Source organism: Heterodontus francisci, chromosome 15, assembly GCF_036365525.1.
Source record: "Heterodontus francisci isolate sHetFra1 chromosome 15, sHetFra1.hap1, whole genome shotgun sequence".
Lineage (NCBI taxonomy): Eukaryota > Metazoa > Chordata > Chondrichthyes > Heterodontiformes > Heterodontidae > Heterodontus > Heterodontus francisci.
In genome coordinates this window covers 51121389-51139997 of record NC_090385.1, presented here as the reverse complement: position 1 = coordinate 51139997, position 18609 = coordinate 51121389, and the positions used below count along the sequence as shown (strand labels likewise).

General features: G+C 45.3%; 1 protein-coding gene across 2 annotated transcripts in view; it reads right to left on the bottom strand.

Annotated features, from left to right (window-relative positions):
* The window catches only part of arhgap36 (Rho GTPase activating protein 36), a 325482-nt gene that overhangs the window by 255642 nt on the left and 51231 nt on the right, over positions 1–18609 (bottom strand). The gene's annotated exons all lie outside the window — the stretch shown is intronic.

The window sequence follows — 18609 nt, the reverse complement described above, 5'->3', positions numbered from 1 at the left end:
ACCCACGCAGACACAGGGAGAACTTGCAAACTCCACACAGGCAGTACCCAGAATTGAACCCGGGTCGCTGGAGCTGTGAGGCTGCGGTGCTAACCACTGCGCCACTGTGCCACCCTAAATTCTGGCCACTTATGCAATCCTTATTTTTTCCCTAGTTTCTTCCTACTATTGACAGCTGTGACTGTTGTTGTCTGGTCCCCACATCTGGAATTCCCTCTCTATACCCCTTTGCCTCTTCACCTCCCTTTCCTCAAACTCACCTCTTTGACCAAGCTTCTGGTTATTTCCTTCTTGGGCTTAGCATCCATTTTTGTCTGATAAAGCCTCTGTGAAGCGCTTTCAATATAAATGGAAGTTATTGTTATTCACAGAATCACAGAAACATACAGCACAGAATGAGGCCATTCAGCCCAGTACATCTGTGCTGGCTCTTTGAAAGAGCTATCCATTTAATCTCATTCCCCTGCTCTTTGCTGCAAATGTTTCCTTTTCAAGTCCCTTTTGAAAGTTACTATTAAATCTGCTTCCACCATCCTTTCAGACAGTACATTCCAGATCATAAAACATTTCTCCTCATTTCCCCCCCCCCAGATTTTTTACTTATTCTGCTAAATCTGTGTCATCTGGTTACCGACCCTCCTTCCAGTGGAATTAGTTTCTCCCTATCTCCTCCATCAAAACCCATCATAATTTTGAACATCTGTATTAAATTTCCCTTCTCTGCTCTAAGGAGAACAATCCCAGTTTCTCCAGTCTTTCCACATTACCTTAACCCCGGTTCCATTCTGGTAAATCTCCTTTGCATCCTTGCCAAGGGGGATTGTTAATGTTGTTATTAAGTAAATGATGAGCAACATGTTTCATTTCCGGAAACTGAAACTTTCCTAGCTTAAACTGTTCATTACTTTTCGTTAAGGGTCCCAATATATTGGTAATATGAGTTTTCAGGGCATGAGCCGATGCACAGATACAGAATACTTGCAAGGCATCATTTTAATATAATATTCTTGTGAGTCTATTACATAAACCTTGAGACATATTTCCAAATATACCTTCCCTGAGATGTTTCCGTTCATCGTGACAAGGAAACAGAAATAAGTGAGCAACTTGAACAGAAAGGCATGTACCAGATTCAGTGTTGATCTCTCAACAAGGGCAAGCTCCATCTAGTTTCTTTACTAGTGGTATATCCAATTCCCAAGAATCATTCAATAATGCGTTGATATATAGCCATGGTGCATTGTGGGTGACTTCTGCAATAGCGGTTTTCCTGGTCCCATGAAAATAGCACAAAAGGAGCCTGTAAAAGCTGGTTGCTGATGCAAAAACCAGAGTTGACAACTATAGAAGAAAGTAAGGCCAAACCTGTCAATAGATGATGAATAAAAGGGAAAAATGATAAATGCTGTTTGAACTTGTGAAGCGAGCATAAGAAATTACAGGACGTGAAAAGATTCAGCAGTCCTATTGTACATTCCCACAAAAATAAATACCCATCACCACAAATGTAAACATAAGAAACTGTGGGGGGAATTTTATGCTTTCCACTGCAATGGGTTGGATTTTGTGTAGGAGGCGGGGCTCCCGGCATTGGACCGAAAAGGCGGGGGAACCCCACCTCTGCCTTTTTCTGCAACTACCCCCCACTCTGGAGCGATCCTCCAGTCTTTATGTGTCAAAGTTTTAGGAGGCGGGATCCCCATCCCTGTAAAGACTTTAAAAGGAGATCCCAACTCCAAGAACTGCCAGGCAATCAGAGGGATGGCAGCTCAACAGTATCGGAAGCGCCACCAGGACTGGTGGCTACTGCCACTACTGCAGAGGCCTCGGACCAAGGTCCAGCACTAGAACCCCGGACCGGAGGTTGTTTAAGTGGGGTTGCCAGGGCCAGCCTGGCACACCTCGGTTGGGGGGGTGGGGCATGATGGGGTAGTTGTACAGTCCAGGGGAATGGGGGTCATGTGGCGTTGAAGTGGTTCGCGGCGGGGGTCCTCCATAGGCTGCAGATTGCAGTGGCGGTGGGAAGAGGCCCTTAATTGGTTGTTATTAGGCCACTTAAGGACCTCAACTGGCCACTGGGCGGTGAGGCCATTGTCAGCCTATCCCGCTTCCAGGAAGATCGCTTGGCGATGGGGAGGAGACAGGCCCTCTACCCCCCGCCACCCATCGCAATTCTCCGTGCCCCCCTCCCCGACCTCCAGAAACACCTCAGAGGGCATAGGACATAGGAACACAGGAGCAGGAGTGGGCCATTCAGCCCATCAAGCCTGCTCCACCATTCAATTAGATTATGGCTGATCATCCACCTCAATGCCACTTTCCCGCACTATCCCCATTTCCCTTGATATCATTAATATCCAGATATCTATTGATTTCTGTTTTGAACATGCTCAATGATAGAGAATTCCACAGATTCACCACCATCTGAGTGAAGAAACTCCTCTTCATCTCAGTCTTAAATGGCCTACCCTTTATTCTGAGACTATGTCCCTTGGTTCTAAACTCACCAGCCAGGGGAAACATCCTATCTACATCCACCTGTAAGAATTTTATAAGTTTCAATGAGATCACCTCTCATTCTTCAAAATTCTAGAGAATGCAGGCCCAGTTTCCTCAGTCTCTCCTCATAAGGCAATCCTGCCATCCCAGGGATTAGTCTGATGAACCTCTTTGCACTCCCATCTATAACAAGTATATCCTTCCTTAGATGAGGAGACCAAAACTGTACACAATACTCTAGGATGTAGTTTCACTAAGGCTCTATACAATTGCAGAATTCACATTTCTATCGTAACCCCTTCTCTGATTCCTAAGGAACCCACCATTAGCCTAGTGCACTGACCATGCACTATAGCGCTGGATCCCTCCCCACTGTGACTAAAAAATATTATTGTACAGTTTAGGCCAGGGCATTCCACTAAGTGACAATAGTGTACGGGCATGTGTCATTTATCTGCTTATTTTAAATGGAATGAATGCTTCCTTGAAATGGAAAACCAAGCAATTGCAGTTACTCTGATAGCCATTGTTTTCACATAAAATCTATCTGGTGGTAATTTAATTTCAAAAGTTAAATAAGACAATGCAATTGTCATTAATTTCACAGAATCGTAGAATGGTTAAACACAGAAGGAAGCTCTTCAGCCTGTCGAGTCCACGCCCTCTCTCTGCAAGAGCAATTTAGCTGTTCCAACTACCCTGCTCTTTTCCCATATCCCTGCTATTTTTTTCTCTTCAGGTGATTATCAAATTCCCTTTTGCAGGCCACAATTGAATCTGCCTCCACCACACTCTCAACCAGCACATTCCAAATCCTAACCACTGGCTGCATAAAAAAGCTTTTCCTTATGTCGCCATTGGTTCTTTTGCCAATCACCTTAAATCAGTGTCTTCTGGTTCTCGACCCTTCCGCCAATGGGAACAGTTTCTACTCTGTCGAGACCCCTCATGATTTTGAACAACTCCATCAAACCTCCTCTTCTCTAAGAAGAAAACCCTAGCTTTTTCGATCTATTCACCGAAGTCCCTCATCCCTCGAACAATTCATGTAAATCTTTTCTGCACCCTCCCTAAAGCCTTCACATCCTTCCTAAAGTGAGGCACCCAGAACTGGACACAATACTCCAGTTGAGGCCGAACCAGTGTTTTATAAAGGTTCATCATATCTTCCTTGCCTTTGTACTCTATGCTTCTATTTAAAAAACCCAGGAACCCATATGCTTTTTTGACCACTTTCTCAACCTGCCCTGCCACCTTCAATGATTTATGTACATATACCCACAGGTTTCTCTGTTATAATTGCTTGCCTTCCTTGCAATATTGTCTTACTTCGTAGTTAATTATAGCTTCTCAGGTGAATTTTTCAGTTCATTAGATGAAGCATGTCCATTCTCTGTACCTAGTGTCACCATTAAGGAGTTCCGAGTGAGATCCAGTGTAAGTTAAACAAGAATAATTTGTGTTGTAATTTCTATGTAATGCTCAAATTTTATCTCAGCAATAACCCTTTGTAAAATGTTATATTGCAGATTAACCTCCCTTGTGGCTTCTGGCACTGAAATTTCCTATTCAATACTAATTCATCCATAATTATTCACAGGCTCATTTCCATTAGTAACTTAATTAAGAATACCCACACTCATTTCATTTAGGATCCTTTCAGCCATCAAGGGGAGAAAGAAAGACTTGCCTATCTATACTAATCCCACCTGCCTGCATTAATTCCATATCCCTCTATGCCTTGCTCATTCAAGTACCTGTCCAGATGCCTCTTAAATGTCGTTACTATTCCTGCCTCTACCACCTCCTCTGGCAGCTCATTCCAGATACCCACTATTCTTTGTGTGAAAAATTTACCCCTTTGATCCCCTTTAAACCTCCTCCCTCTCACCTTAAATCTATGCTTTCAAGTTTTAGTCACCCTACCATGGGAAACACTCTGGCTATCTACCCTATCTATGCCTCTCATAATTTTATATACCTCTATCATGTCCCCTCTCGGCCTCCTTTGCTCCAGGGAAATCAGATCCAGCCTATCCAATCTCTCTTTCTAACTCAAGCCCTCCAAACCAGGCAACATCCTTGTGAATCTTTTCTGCACCCTCTCTAGCTTAATCATATCTTTCCTGTAGTGCGGCGACCAGAACTGCACACTGTACTCCAAGTGCAGTCTAACCAACGTTATGTACAACTGTAACACGACGTCCCAACTCTTGAACTCAATGTCTCGGACAATGAAGACAAGCATGCCATATGCCTTCTTAACCACCCTGTCTACATGTGTTGCCACTTTCTGGGAACTATGTACTTGCACCCCAAGGTCTCTCTGCTCAACAACAGTCCCCAGGGCCCTGGCATTCACTGCATATGTCCTGCTCTGGTTTAACTTCCCAAAATGCATCACTTCACACTTGTCTGCATTAAATTCCAATTGCCAATCCCTTGCCCACTTTCCCAGTTGACCTATATCCTGTTGTAACCTTAGACAACCTTCTTGACTGTCCACTATACCACCAATTTTGGTGTCATCTGCAAACTTACTAATCATGCCCCCTACATTCTCATCCAAGTCATTATTATATATGACAAACAACAGAGGGCCCAGCACCGATCCCTGCAGCACACCACTGGTCACCGGCCTCCAATCTGAAAAACAACCCTCCACTACCACCCTGTGCCTCCTATCACCAGGCCAATTTTGTATCCAATTTGCTAGCTCACCCTGGATCCCATGTGTTCGAACCTTCCGGACCAACCTACCTTGCGGTACCTTGTCAAAGGCCTTGCTAAAGTCCAAGTAGACAACGTCCACTGCCCTGCCCTCGTCAATCCTCTTGGTTAGCTCCTCAAAAAACTCAATCAAATTCGTGAGACATGATTTCCCATGCACAAAGCCATGCTGACTATCCTTAATCAGACCTTGCCTTTCCAAATGCATATAACTCCTGTCTCTCAGAATCCCTTCCAATAACTTTCCCACCACTGATGTAAGGCTCACTGGCCTGTAGTTCCCTGCCTTATCCCTGCTGCCCTTCTTAAATAAAGGCACAACATTAGCTATCCTCCAGTCTTCCGGTACCTCGCCCATGACTAACGATGATACAAAAATCTCTGCCAGGGCCCCAGCAACCTCCTCCCTTGCTTCCCATAGCATCCTCGGATACACCTGGTCAGGCCCTGGGGATTTATCCACCTTAATGAGCTTCAAAACCTCTAACACCTCTTCCTTTGTAATGTTGATATGCTCCAGGATATCACTGTTCCCTCCCTTGAACTCACTAGCTTCCATGACCTTCTCCACGGTAAGTACAGACGAGAAGTATTCATTTAAGACCTTGCCCATTTCCATGTCTCCACACATAGATTATCACACTGATCCTTAAGGGGAACTACTCTCTCCATAGCTACCCTTTTACTCTTAATATACTTATAGAATCTTTTAGGATTCTCCTTTATCTTATCTGCCAGGGAAATCTCATGGCCCCTTTTCGCCCTCCTAATTTCCTTCTTAAGTGTACTCCTACATCCCTCATACTCCTCGAGGGACTTACTTGATCCCAGCCGCCTATACCTGACATATGCCTCCTTTTTTGTCCTGACCAGACCTTCAATATCCCTCATCAACCAAGGTTCCCTAAACTTGCCAGCCTTGCCCTTCAATCTAACAGGAACATGCCGGCCCTGAACTCTTCCTATCTCACTTTTAAAAGCCTCACACTTGCCAGACGTCCCTTTACCTGTAAGCAGCCTCCCCCAATCAACTTTTGAGAGTTCCTGTCTGATGCCATCGAAATTAGCCTTCCCCCAATTTAGGACTTCAACTTGAGGACCAGTCCTATCCTTTTCCATAACTATCTTGAAGCTAATAGAGTTATCGTCACTGGTCCCAAAGTCTTCCTCCACTGACACATCAACCACCTGCCCAGCCTCATTTCCTAAGAGGAGGTCGAGTGTAGCCCCTTCTCTAGTAGGGCCATCCACATCCTGCTTCAGAAAACTATCCTGGACACACTTGACAAATTCTTCCCCATCTGATCCCTTAGCACTAAGGCAGTCCCAGTCAATATTAGGGAAGTTAAAATCACCGACTATTACAACCCTATAATTCCTACACCTATTTGTGATTTCCCTACATATATGCTCCTCCAATTCCCTCTGACTATTGGGGGGCCTATAGTATAATCCTATCAAAGTGATCACCCCTTTCTTATTTCTAAGTTCTACCCACATGGCCTCACTGGACATTCCCCCTAGGATATCCTCTCTAGGTACTGCTGTGATGTCCTCCCTAATCAATAATGCAACTCCCCCTCCTCTCTTACCTCCACCTCTGTCACGCCGGAAGCATCAGTACCCCGGAACATTGAGCTGCCAGTCCTGCCCATCCCTCAACCACGTTTCCGTAATAGCTATAATATCACAATCCCATGTACCGATCCATGCTCTGAGTTCATCTGCCTTACCTGTAAGCCTTCTTGCATTAAAGTAAATGCAGTTTCGCCTACCAGACCTTCCAAGCTCCCTGTCCTGCCCCTGCCCGGCCTGCCTACTGGACTTGCTTGCTTTAACCTCTACATTTGCCTCAACTATCTCATCAGAGAGACTACTACTTTGAGTCCCACCCCCCTGCCAGACTACTTTAAACCCTCCCGAGTAGTACTAGCAAACCACCCCGCAAGGATATTGGTCCCCCTCCAGTTTAGATGCAATCCATCCCTCTTGTACAGGTCACCTCTGCACCAGAAGAGATCCCAATGGTCCAAGTAGCTGAAGCCCTCCCACCTACACCAACTCTTCAGCCATGCATTCATTTGCCTTTTCCTCCTATTCCTACCCTCACTAGCATGTGGCACAGGGAGTAATCCTGAGATTACAACCCTAGAGGTCCTGCTTTTTAACCTTCTGCCTAACTCCCTATATTCATTTTGCAGGATCTCATCAATCTTCCTGCCTATGTCGTTAGTACCATTATGGACCACGAACTCTGGCTGCTCACCCTCCCCTTTCAGAATACCCTGTGCCCACTCAGAGACATCCTTGACTCTGGCACCAGGGAGACAACACACCATCCTGGATTCTCGCTCTTGGCCACAGAAACGCCTATCTGTGTCCCTGACTATAGAGTCCCCTAACACTACCGCTCTCCTACACTTTGACCTTTCCTGCTGTGCAACAGAGCCAGTCGTGGTGCCATTGACCTGGCTGCTGCAGCTGCTTTCCCCTGAGAGGCCATCCCCCCCGACAGTATCCAAAACAGCATACTTGTTATTGGGGGGAATAGCCACAGGGGAACCCTGCACTACCTGCCTGCCCCTCCTGGCAGTCACCCATCTATCTGGCTGAACCTGCGGTGTGACCACCTCCCTGAAACTCCTATCTATGATACTTTCTGACTCCTGTATGCTCCTCAGTCAGTCCAACTGCCGCTCCAACCAATCCATGTGATCTGTTAGGAGCTGCAGCTGGACACACTTCCTGCAAACATAGTCGTCAGGGACATTTGACTTCTCCCTGATCTCCCACATTTCACAGGAGGAGCATACTACCCCACTGACTGCCAATTCCACCCCTCGTGTTACTTCTGGCAGCCCTCCTGTGATATCACACTTCGATTTTTGCTGGTCAAGCAGGTCCACAGAACAGAACAAAACACTCACACCGCCACCGCCGCTGCTTCTGGTGTCAGGCCTCGCTCTCCGCTGCTTTTATACCCTGGCTCCTCACACCGTCTCCACCGCTGCTTCTGGTATCAGGCCTTGCTCTCCGCTGCTTTTATACCCTGGCTCCTCACACCGTCTCCGCCGCTGCTTCTGGTGTCAGGCCTCGCTCTCCACTGCTTTTATACCCTGGCTCCTCACACCGTCTCTGCCGCTGCTTCTGGTATTAGGCCTTGCTCTCCGCTGCTTTTATACCCTGGCTCTTCACACCGTCTCCGCTGCTGCTTCTGGTGTCGGGCCTCGCTCTCCACTGCTTTTATACCCCGGCTCCTCACACTGCAGCCGCCACTGCTTCTGGTCATGACTTATCCCAAGTTACTTCACCCTGGCTTGGGGAGCTACTAGATTCAGTCACAGACATGTCAGTATTCAAGCACACACAACCACAAGAAAACCTGTATTGAAATTTTGCTCTTTCTTGATTGGGAATAATTTGGCTTCCCACTTCCAATTTTTCTTGTTTGTCTGTGGGTAAAATCAAGGATGGTAGCCCCCAAATTTCTGTTACAACCTGGTGAGAAAGAGGTCTAGGTGTCCCTCTCAGCCTTCACCTGGTCTTACGTAATAGGGTTTAATTTTTTAAAACACAGTGTTTTTAGCTCCCCCTTGGTGAATCCTTGTTCACTGCTTTCCAACTGTAAGGCAAATAAACTAGCACTAACAGGTTTTCTTAGGTTTAAAGAAGAAAGGTTGAACTTTGTTAAACTTAAACTCTAATTTGGTTAACACCTATGGATACACGATGCGCCCACGCCAGCATGCATACGTGATACACACATCAGATAGAGACAGAAAAGAGCAGAAGAAATACAGTGGAAAGGTTTGAGGCAATATCTGAAGATGGTTTTGGTTACTGTTCAAGCTCGCTGTAAAGTCCTTGATGGTAGGTAGGTCTTGCTTTTCGTTGGGGCCCAGTATTCTTCTTAAACCTTGTTCAGTGTAGGAGACTTTTCTCTTTTGGGGTCCTCATTGGATCCAGAGGCTTGCGAGAAAAAGATGGGAGCAGATAGGAGAGCACTTCTCACTCCAGGAGCAAACAGTCTTTCTGAGTTCAAAAACTGTCTGTGCACAATTCAAAAACTCTCAAGTTGGCCAGCAGGTTAGTCACATGACCAACTGGTTTAACCACTTCTGCATTTGTGGATTCTCTTGTCCTAGCAGTCTCTGGAATGTCTCTTCTTAAACACAATACCTGGTGATCAAAGTCCATTTTAGGTTAAGTGGATAAGGGAAATAACCTCTCTTGTTGCCATTGTAATGCAAATGTCTTCCATCCAAGTGTCTGACAGGCCTTGTAACAGGTCTTCTCTTCTTCCCAGCAACAATTTGAAATTTAATGTCCATATGACGAAATTTATATGCCTCATTCTTGTCAAGTGGGGGCCCAGCATGACACATGTTACGGACAAACCAGCGAAGGGGCGAGAAGGGAGCCTGAGACCCCTTCCAAACCTGGTCGTAACACTTATAATATGAAAGTGCTGCATGTAAAATAATAAATTATTATTTTAATAATTCTTTTCAGAAAATAGGTATATACTTTCATGCTGCTGTCAGTGCTCCTCCATGTGCACTGTCCTCCTAGGTAAAACACCTTATGAATTGTGCGTGTGGCATCCACACTCCACTCTCACCCAACCCCCCCCCCCCCAACCCCCCACCCTCCCCCAGATCACACTTTCACATTATCATGTACAGCTCCAACAAAGTCTCTATGAACCCTAAGGGATGTACAGACTCCAGTTTGAGTATAACTGATATAGAAAACAATGAAGGGAGACCTGTGTCTCCATTTGAGAGAAAGTGGTATTTTGCAAATCCATTGCACCATCCAATCCCTCCTCCTACATTTTTTTGAATTTAAAAGAATGCTGTGTTTCTCTGAAACTTCAGCTATCTGCTGGGGATGACATCCAGTCAGAAACACCAACAGAAACTGCAGTTCAGTCTAAAAGGTGCCACAAATAAGCATTTCCGTCACAGTTGCTGACAAAGGTTCATATGACTTGAAACATCAATTTTATTCCTTCCTACATGGTACCTGACCTGCTGAATATTTCAAACATTTTCTGTTTTCCTTACTGCTGCCCACTTCCTGCATTACAACGAGTCGAAGTGTTATAGTGAACCTCGAGATGGCTACAACATGGCACCGTGTGGCACACTGGCACTAACATGGTACAAATCAGCTATACTTCAGCAGAGACATGATTAACAGCCAGGTTCTGATTACTTTGAGAGATTAATGACTACAATTGAAATAAAGGTCCTTTCTCTCTTCTACTCACAGGACATCATTATTGCTGACAGCAATTCCAGGCAGTGTGAGCTTTTAAATGGGAATGTTTTCACACCTCATTACCTCTAGAAAGTGTTTCAATGCTATCAGCTTCTTTCTGATGGATCAGTGTCTGATTGTATTCATTACAATTCTCCAGGCCTTTGCAGGCTCAGGCTTCATGAGACTGACACAAGAGACCCACCACCTCTAAATGTTGCTCCCACTTTTACACTTGTGCGTCATTGGTACCCATTAGAGGACCAGAGTTTGTCTCATTTATATTATAGTACCTGCACCGAATGAGTATAAACCAGACTAAATGATCAATATAATTAGAAGAGACCACAGGAATAACAGTACTAATGGCCAACTCAATAAATGCAAGGACTTGTGGAAAGCATTTCAAGTGTTTTAAAGAGTTTATATGCATAGTAACCTAGAAAATGAGAAAAAGCTGACATAGCCTAAAAACAATTGACTTCTCTGAATAAAATTCATCACGTATAAAGTTACAGAGCTACACTGAAAAAACAGACTTGGTGTTACTCGAGCTATAAACTTGCTCAACCTGGTTTGTTTAGAAATTATCAAACGAGGATCTGCATACAGAAGGTATAAATTTTATTTTCTAGGGGTGTTTGAGGGTATGTCTACTGCACTCAAAAATTTTGAACTTTTTAAACTTTTTTCTATATAGATATAAAACTGTTGTCTGGGCCCTGTGTGTCGGTTGTGTGGTTGCATTTTGTACAGTTTCCTTTGAGAAAATGGTAGTGATCCACATGGTGAAGGTGTACAATGCTCCACCCACATCCCCCTTCCCCATCATAACCCTACTTTATCTGAGCCCACCCCTGGAAAAAACTAGCTGTGGCTCAGTTGAAAGCACTCTTGCTTCGAAGTCAGAAGGTTAAGGCTTCAAGTTTAGAGCACAAAACTCAAAGCTGACACTCCTGTACAAAACTGAGGGAGCTCTGCACTGTCAGAGGCTCCAGCTTTTCGATAAAATGTTAAACCAAGATCCTATCTGCTCTTTCAGGTAGATGTAAAAGATCCCAGGGCACTATTTCAAAGAGAAGCAGCGAAGTTATCTCTGGTGCCCTGGTTAATAATTACCTGTCAATAAACATCACAAAAACAGATTATCTGGTTGTTAACACATTGCTGTTTGTGGATGCTTGCTGTGTGAAAATTGGTTGCCATGTTTCCTGCATTATAACAGTGACTATACTTCAAAAGTACTTCATTAGGTGTAAAGCACTTTGGGGTATCTTGCGCTTGTGAAAGGTGCTATATAAATGCTATATAAAGTCTTCTTTCTTTATTTTCTCTCTCCCAATTCATTTATAACTGCACTTTAAAAATCTCAATGTCGAGTCTTTGGTCCTCTGTTCATCACATATCCATAGCTACTGATCTGTTCAATCACACCATCACCTCCAAAATAGCTGCCATAATCTCTATGATAATCATTGCTCTTTCTCTCACCCTCGTTGCTCCCCCATTATAGCCCTCATCCCTGCACCCCTACATCCAAGAGATGCAGACATGAACATGTTTAGTTTAGTTTAGTTTAGAGATACAGCACTGAAACAGGCCCTTCGGCCCACCGAGTCTGTGCCGACCATCAACCACCCATTTATACTAATCCTACACTAATTCCATATTCCTACCACATCCCCACCTGTCCCTATATTTACCGACCACCTACCTATACTAGGGGCAATTTATAATGGCCAATTAACCTATCAACCTGCAAGTCTTTGGCATGTGGGAGGAAACCGGAGCACCCGGAGGAAACCCACGCAGACACAGGGAGAACTTGCAAACTCCACACAGGCAGTACCCAGGATTGAACCCGGGTCGCTGGAGCTGTGAGACTGCGGTGCTAACCACTGCGCCACTGTGCCGCCCTATATATGGCAGGCAACTGGTTCAGCTATTCATAGCCTGATCTCACTGGACTACATAAATCATTATCGCCATTATGCTCTTGCCTGCTAAACTGTTGACTGTTCCAGGATCATCCTAAAATGAAAAGGTTCAGACCACATATCTACACCATTATGACTGACTATTTCCACCTCTGTCACATCATCTGACTCCACAACTCATCTGCCTTTGTTACCTCTGGTTGGCATCCTTCCATGTATGAAAGATGAATACACGCAGCAAACAATCCATTTAGGTGGGGTGTCTTCTCTTGGTACACCTTTGCTGATGGCTGTGAAGGAAAATCCTTGGGAGGCAGGTTCTGCCACAAGTGCTGCACGTGAAACTGCCAAGTGACGCTGTGAGTTGTTGCTTTTGACGTTGGCGCCTGTTGCCAAGCTGCTGTAGCAACTGGTTACTGCAGTAGTGCACACCAGTCCACAGAATGTGTCGCCATTTCCCTCTTTCACCAGCTAGTGATTCCCAAGTGTGATAGTTGACATTTAGTGCCTTCATGTCACACGTCCTTGTGGGAGAGCTCTAGATGCCCCACTGGTCATTTGGGCATGGCTACCTCACTATACAGAATGTCCTTGGGTATGCGCCTGTCTTCCATCCTGAGGATGTGTCTGATCTACTGAAGCCACCTCTGTTCGATTAGTGCCAACACACTTGGGCACTCTGCCTTTGAGAGGACTGCCACATTTGTGATTTTTCCTATCAGGATATACCCATAACGCACCATAGGCAGTGAAGATGGAAATTACTGAGCTTCTTTTCCTGGTAGCTGTAAGTCACCCATGTTTCACAGCCATACAACAAGGTGCTAAGAACACAGGCCTTTTAAACCATAAGCTTGGTCCTAAGGGTCAGCTTGGTGTTATCTCATGCGCGTTTCACGAGCTGGCCAAAGGTGGTAGCTGCTTTCCCTATGTGTGTATCGAGCTCTACATCAATGAACAGATTGTCTGTCACTGTGGACTCAAGGTAGCAGAATTTGCTAACCACTTCCAGCGGGATGTTATTTAGTGTAATCGGGCTAAAGAGCAGCACCCTGTCCCATGACCACGGTTTTCTTGGCACTTATAGTCAAGGAGACCAAGTTACAGGCATGGGAGAGACGGTTCATGAGTCTTTGTAGCTGAGTTACCATGTGAGCAACATCCGCAGCATCATCAGCAACTGGACTTTAAAACTGGACTTTATGAAATATGGGGGAAAACGCCAACCCCCATGGACACTAGGGCTGTGAATAAAAGCCAAACCTCAACACAAAATACAGAGGCAGGCTGCATTCTAAGTGGTCAATTTCAAACATTCCAAACAACACAACACAACTTATATTGTTAAAGGACTGGAATTTGGGACATTATCATAACAATGACACGGGATAACTGCCATCATGTAACCCAATTAAGTAAACGGGGAGGCCATTGTTACAACTAACTTGCCCTAGACCACAGCATTCACTCCTGTCAAGACAGGAGAGAAACCTTTTCATGTATATCAGCTCTGGAGCCTGGAATACCTCACTATGGCGGAGTTCATTGTTCGCAGTCATAGAAATAACATCAGCACTAAGTGGATCTGTCTGGACCAGGTGAAAGAGATTAAAAGGTGCTAAGCGCTGACCATCAGGAGATGTGTTTCTGATATTTCAATAAGGATCATCATAAAATGGACCAGATCAAAGGGTTTGGGACTGCAGTCAAGAAGGAGGGTCAGGAACAGTCAACCTGGCTGGTGAACCTACAAATTCTCACCAGCCGGCCAACCGCATGGAGGATTGTAACTTATCAGCCAAATCCAAGGGGTATTTGTGGCTGAGAGTTTAAAGCAATTTTAAGTGTAACAACCAAATCCTGGGAGGGTTTGGGGTTTTGAATTGAGTGAGTTTGGGGCAGAAACATGGGGTTTTGCCTGTGGTTTTTTGAAAAACGTTTATCTTATATAAATTCTGGTGACTTGTGTGTTTGGGTGGGAGCTGATGTTAAATTGTGGAGGGATTTACATCAAACTAACTAATCAAGGTGTCATGTGCTGTCCTTGAAATTAGTTTAGAGGTTGTTGTATCAGGGTGTTAGGAGGATTTTAATAAACAAGTTTGCGGTTCAGCCCAACCCCTGTGCCTTTGCAATTTGTCCTTTATACAATCCTGAAGTCAAGAACCATCAGTAAGGGGGGAAGCGGGAGCAGGAACCTTTTACATATTTGGGGACCGTGGCAGGACTTTAAGGTCAAGGACAAATTATGGATGGGGCCAAGGGCAAGATACCCTCAATAGGGGATAGTGACTATGTGGTTCTCTATACTAGCCTACAGTTGCAGGAAATGCTAGCCGGTGTGCCAAAGCTGAAGCACAGAGGGGACGCATCTGTCCACTTCGCTAGCATAGAGCAGATAGGCGGGGGATCAACAACTGTGATGAGGATGAGATGAAAATGTTGATCTTGTTCTCTCTGGACGGGAAGGTGTACCAAAGATTATCTGAGGCCACTAAGATGGGAGGGGGCAATGTAAATGGTCTGAAGGATGAGATTTTTATTGTATTGGGACATGGTCAGGGCAGCCCATTCTTACAGGTCGAGCAGACCCTGTAGCTAGCGGGTGAGACACCAGATGCGTTTGCGGACAGATTATGGCTGGTGTATTTGAAAGCTATGGGGGAAAACAGGGCCATTTGCAACTGGTAGGGGCCTCTATAAACCATTGGCTGAGGACCCTAGTAGCCCACAGCCTGCCACTGATCAGAACGATGGCGGAGTCTTAGTTTCACCCCGAAGACCTGACAAACACTGAGGCAGGGGTACTGAGGAAGCTTACCCTAGCATTTAAAGCTGACTGCGGGGAGGAGCCCAAGCGGTAGGGAAAGGTGCATGAGATGAAGGGGTGGCAGAAGAGAATGGAAGCAGGAAGGGGGTACCGGGGACAGGGCATATTTTAACTGCGGAAGGACAGGACACTGGATCAGGGAATGTCGGTTACCGAAAGGGAGAAAACCAGGATACGGGGGGTTCCTCAGGACCAAAGCCCCGGGAAGTAGAGGTGAAGAAGGAGGAGGTAAGCAGGGGTTCCATGGGTCGAAACCATGGGCAGTAGAGGCAGAGAAAGAGCAAGTAGAAGACCCAGTGAAACTTCTGGTGGCCGCATTACAGCAGGTTCTGGGCAAGGGACAGGGCGAGGTGCTCGGATTGAAAGATAATGGTTGGAGGAAGGTAATCGGAAGATTCACATGGTAGATTTAAAACACTGTGTGAACAGTAAAAGGAAACCTTGTGGGTATGTGAGTGGGTTCAGTTTCCGTTTGTGTGTTTTATTAGGGTGTCCTGTTTAATTTTGTCTGTCTGTGCTGCAGTGTTCAGTGTCTGTCTTTGAGTGGATGTTGGAAGTGTTAAAATCCAATTGTGATGGTTCAGGACCACGTTCCACCTCAGGTGGCATATGCGGGCAATGGGACATACTGTGTTACCACCAGCGCGAGCCGGTTTAGACTAAACAATGATACCTGGTGCCCCATCCAGGACCCAACCTTCTGTTTTAAGTCCCCAATAGAGGTTCAGATTTTGCAGGAAAGGATAATCCCTATCTGGGATCATACCTCGGTGAACCTCACCATAGGTACTGCCCTCCCAAACCTCCAAGAATACATAGCCCACTTTGGATATGATATTCCATCCCTGCCCAAGCACCTCACGAAATTGGTGAAGGAGGTGCAACTGTCTCAAAGAACAAAGAACAAAGAACAGTACAGTACAGGAACAGGCCATTCGGCCCTCCAAGCCTGCCCCGATCTTGATGCCTGCCTAAACTAAAACCTTCTGCACTTCCGGGGTCCATATCCCTCTATTCCCATACTATTCATGTATTTGTCAAGATGCCTCTTAAACGTCTCTATGGTACCTGCTTCCACCACCTCCCCCGGCAACAAGTTCCAGGCACTCACCACCCTCTGTGTAAAGAACTTGCCTCGCACATCCCTCTAAATTTTGCCCCTCTCACCTTAAACCTATGTCCCCTGGTAACTGACTCTTCCACCCTGGGAAAAAGCTTCTGAATATCCACTCTGTCCATGCCACTCATAACTTTGTAAACCTCTATCATGTCGCCCCTCCACCTCTGTCGTTCCAGTGAAAACAATACGAGTTTATACAACCTCTCCTCATAGCTAATGCCCTCCAGACCAGGCAACATCCTGGTAAACCTCTTCTGTACCCTCTCCAAAGCCTCCATGTCCTTCTGATAGTGTGGCGACCAGAATTGCACTTAACATTCTAAGTGTGGCCTAACTAAAGTTCTGTACAGCTGCAGCATGACTTGCCTATTTTTATACTCTATGCCCCGACTGATGAAGGCAAGCATGCCGTATGCCTTCTTGACTACCTTATCCACCTGCGTTGCCACTTTCAGTGACCTGTGGACCTGTACGCCCAGATCTCTCTGCCTGTCAACACTCCTAAGGGTTCTGCCATTTACTGTATACTTCCCACCTGCATTAGACCTTCCAAAATGCATTACCTCACATTTGTCCGGATTAAACTCCATCTGCCATTTCTCCGCCCAAGTCTCCAACCGATCTATATCCTGCTGTATCCTCTGACAATCCTCATCACTGTCCGCAACTCCACCAACGTTTGTGTCGTCCTCAAACTTACTAATCAGACCAGCTACATTATCCTTCAAATCATTTATATATACTACAAACAGCAAAGGTCCCAGCCCTGATCCCTGCGGAACACCACTGGTCACATCCCTCCATTCAGAAAAGCACCCTTCCACTGCTACCCTCTGTCTTCTATGACCGAGCCAGTTCTGTATCCATCTTGCCAGCTCCCCTCTGATCCCATGTGACTTCATCTTTTGTACCAGTCTGCCATGAGGGACCTTGTCAAAGGCTTTACTGAAGTCCATATAGATAACATCCACTGCCCTTCCTTCATCAATCAGCTTCGTCACATCCTCAAAAAACTCAACCAAATTAGTGAGACACGACCGCCCCTTCACAAAACCATGCTCAAAAGCACTATTACACTCTTGAACAGAGGAACACAGACATGGGGGATGATATTAGGGAAATAGCCTCCCCACCCTGGTAGGATATTGATTTCAATATTAAAATTCCCTCCTGGATTCGAGTTGCTTCACACGTGTTGGTGATTTTACAGATGATTATAATATTATATGTGTTAAGATTGTCGTGTAAACTGAAATGAAAAATCAAAAGGCAAAACTTGGGGAAATGGTTAAGAAGGGGTTTGATAATGGATTCTAATGTATAGATAGGGATTTGGCTGAGGCTCACAATTCCCGTAACGTAACAGAAGATTTCATTGCAGGTAATATCTCTAGTATTCGAGATATTAAAGGGGTGAAATGTGGGATCAAAATTCCTTTCCCTCCCACCAACTGGGCTTTAAAACTGGACTTTATGATATTTCGGGAAAAACCCCAACCCCTATGGACACTAGGGCTGTGAATAAAAGCCAAACCTCAACACTAAACAGGCTGCATTCTAAGGGGTCAATTTCAAACATGCCAAACATCACAACAGAACTGATACTGTTAAAGGACTGGAATTTGGGACATTATCATAACAACGACACAGGATAACTGCCATCATGTAACCTAATTAAGTAATTGGGGAGGCCATTGTTACAACTAACCTGCCCCAGACCATAGTATTCACTCCTGTCAAGACAGGAGAGAAACCTTTTCATGTATATCAGCTGTGCAGCCTGGAATACCTCACATTGGTGGAGCTCATTGTTCTGGGTCATGGAAATAACATCAGCACTAAGTGGATCTGTGTGGACCAGGTGACAGATGAAAGAGATTAAAAGGTGCTAAGCGCTGACCATCCAGCAGGATGGCTTCAGGAGATGTGTTTCTGATATTTCAATAAGGATCATCATAATATGGACCAGATCAAAGGGTTTGGGACTGCAGTGAAGAAGGAGGGTCAGGAACAGTCAATCTGGCTGGTGGACCTACAAATTCTTACCAGATGGACCAACCGCATTGAGGATTCTAAGTTATCAGCCAAATCTGAGAGGTATTTGGGGCTGAGAGTTTAAAGCAATTTTAAGTGTAACAACCAAATCCTGGGAGGGTTTGGGTTTTGATTTGAGTGAGTTTGGGGCAGAAATGGGAGGGTTTTGCCTGTGGTTTTTTGAAAAACATTTA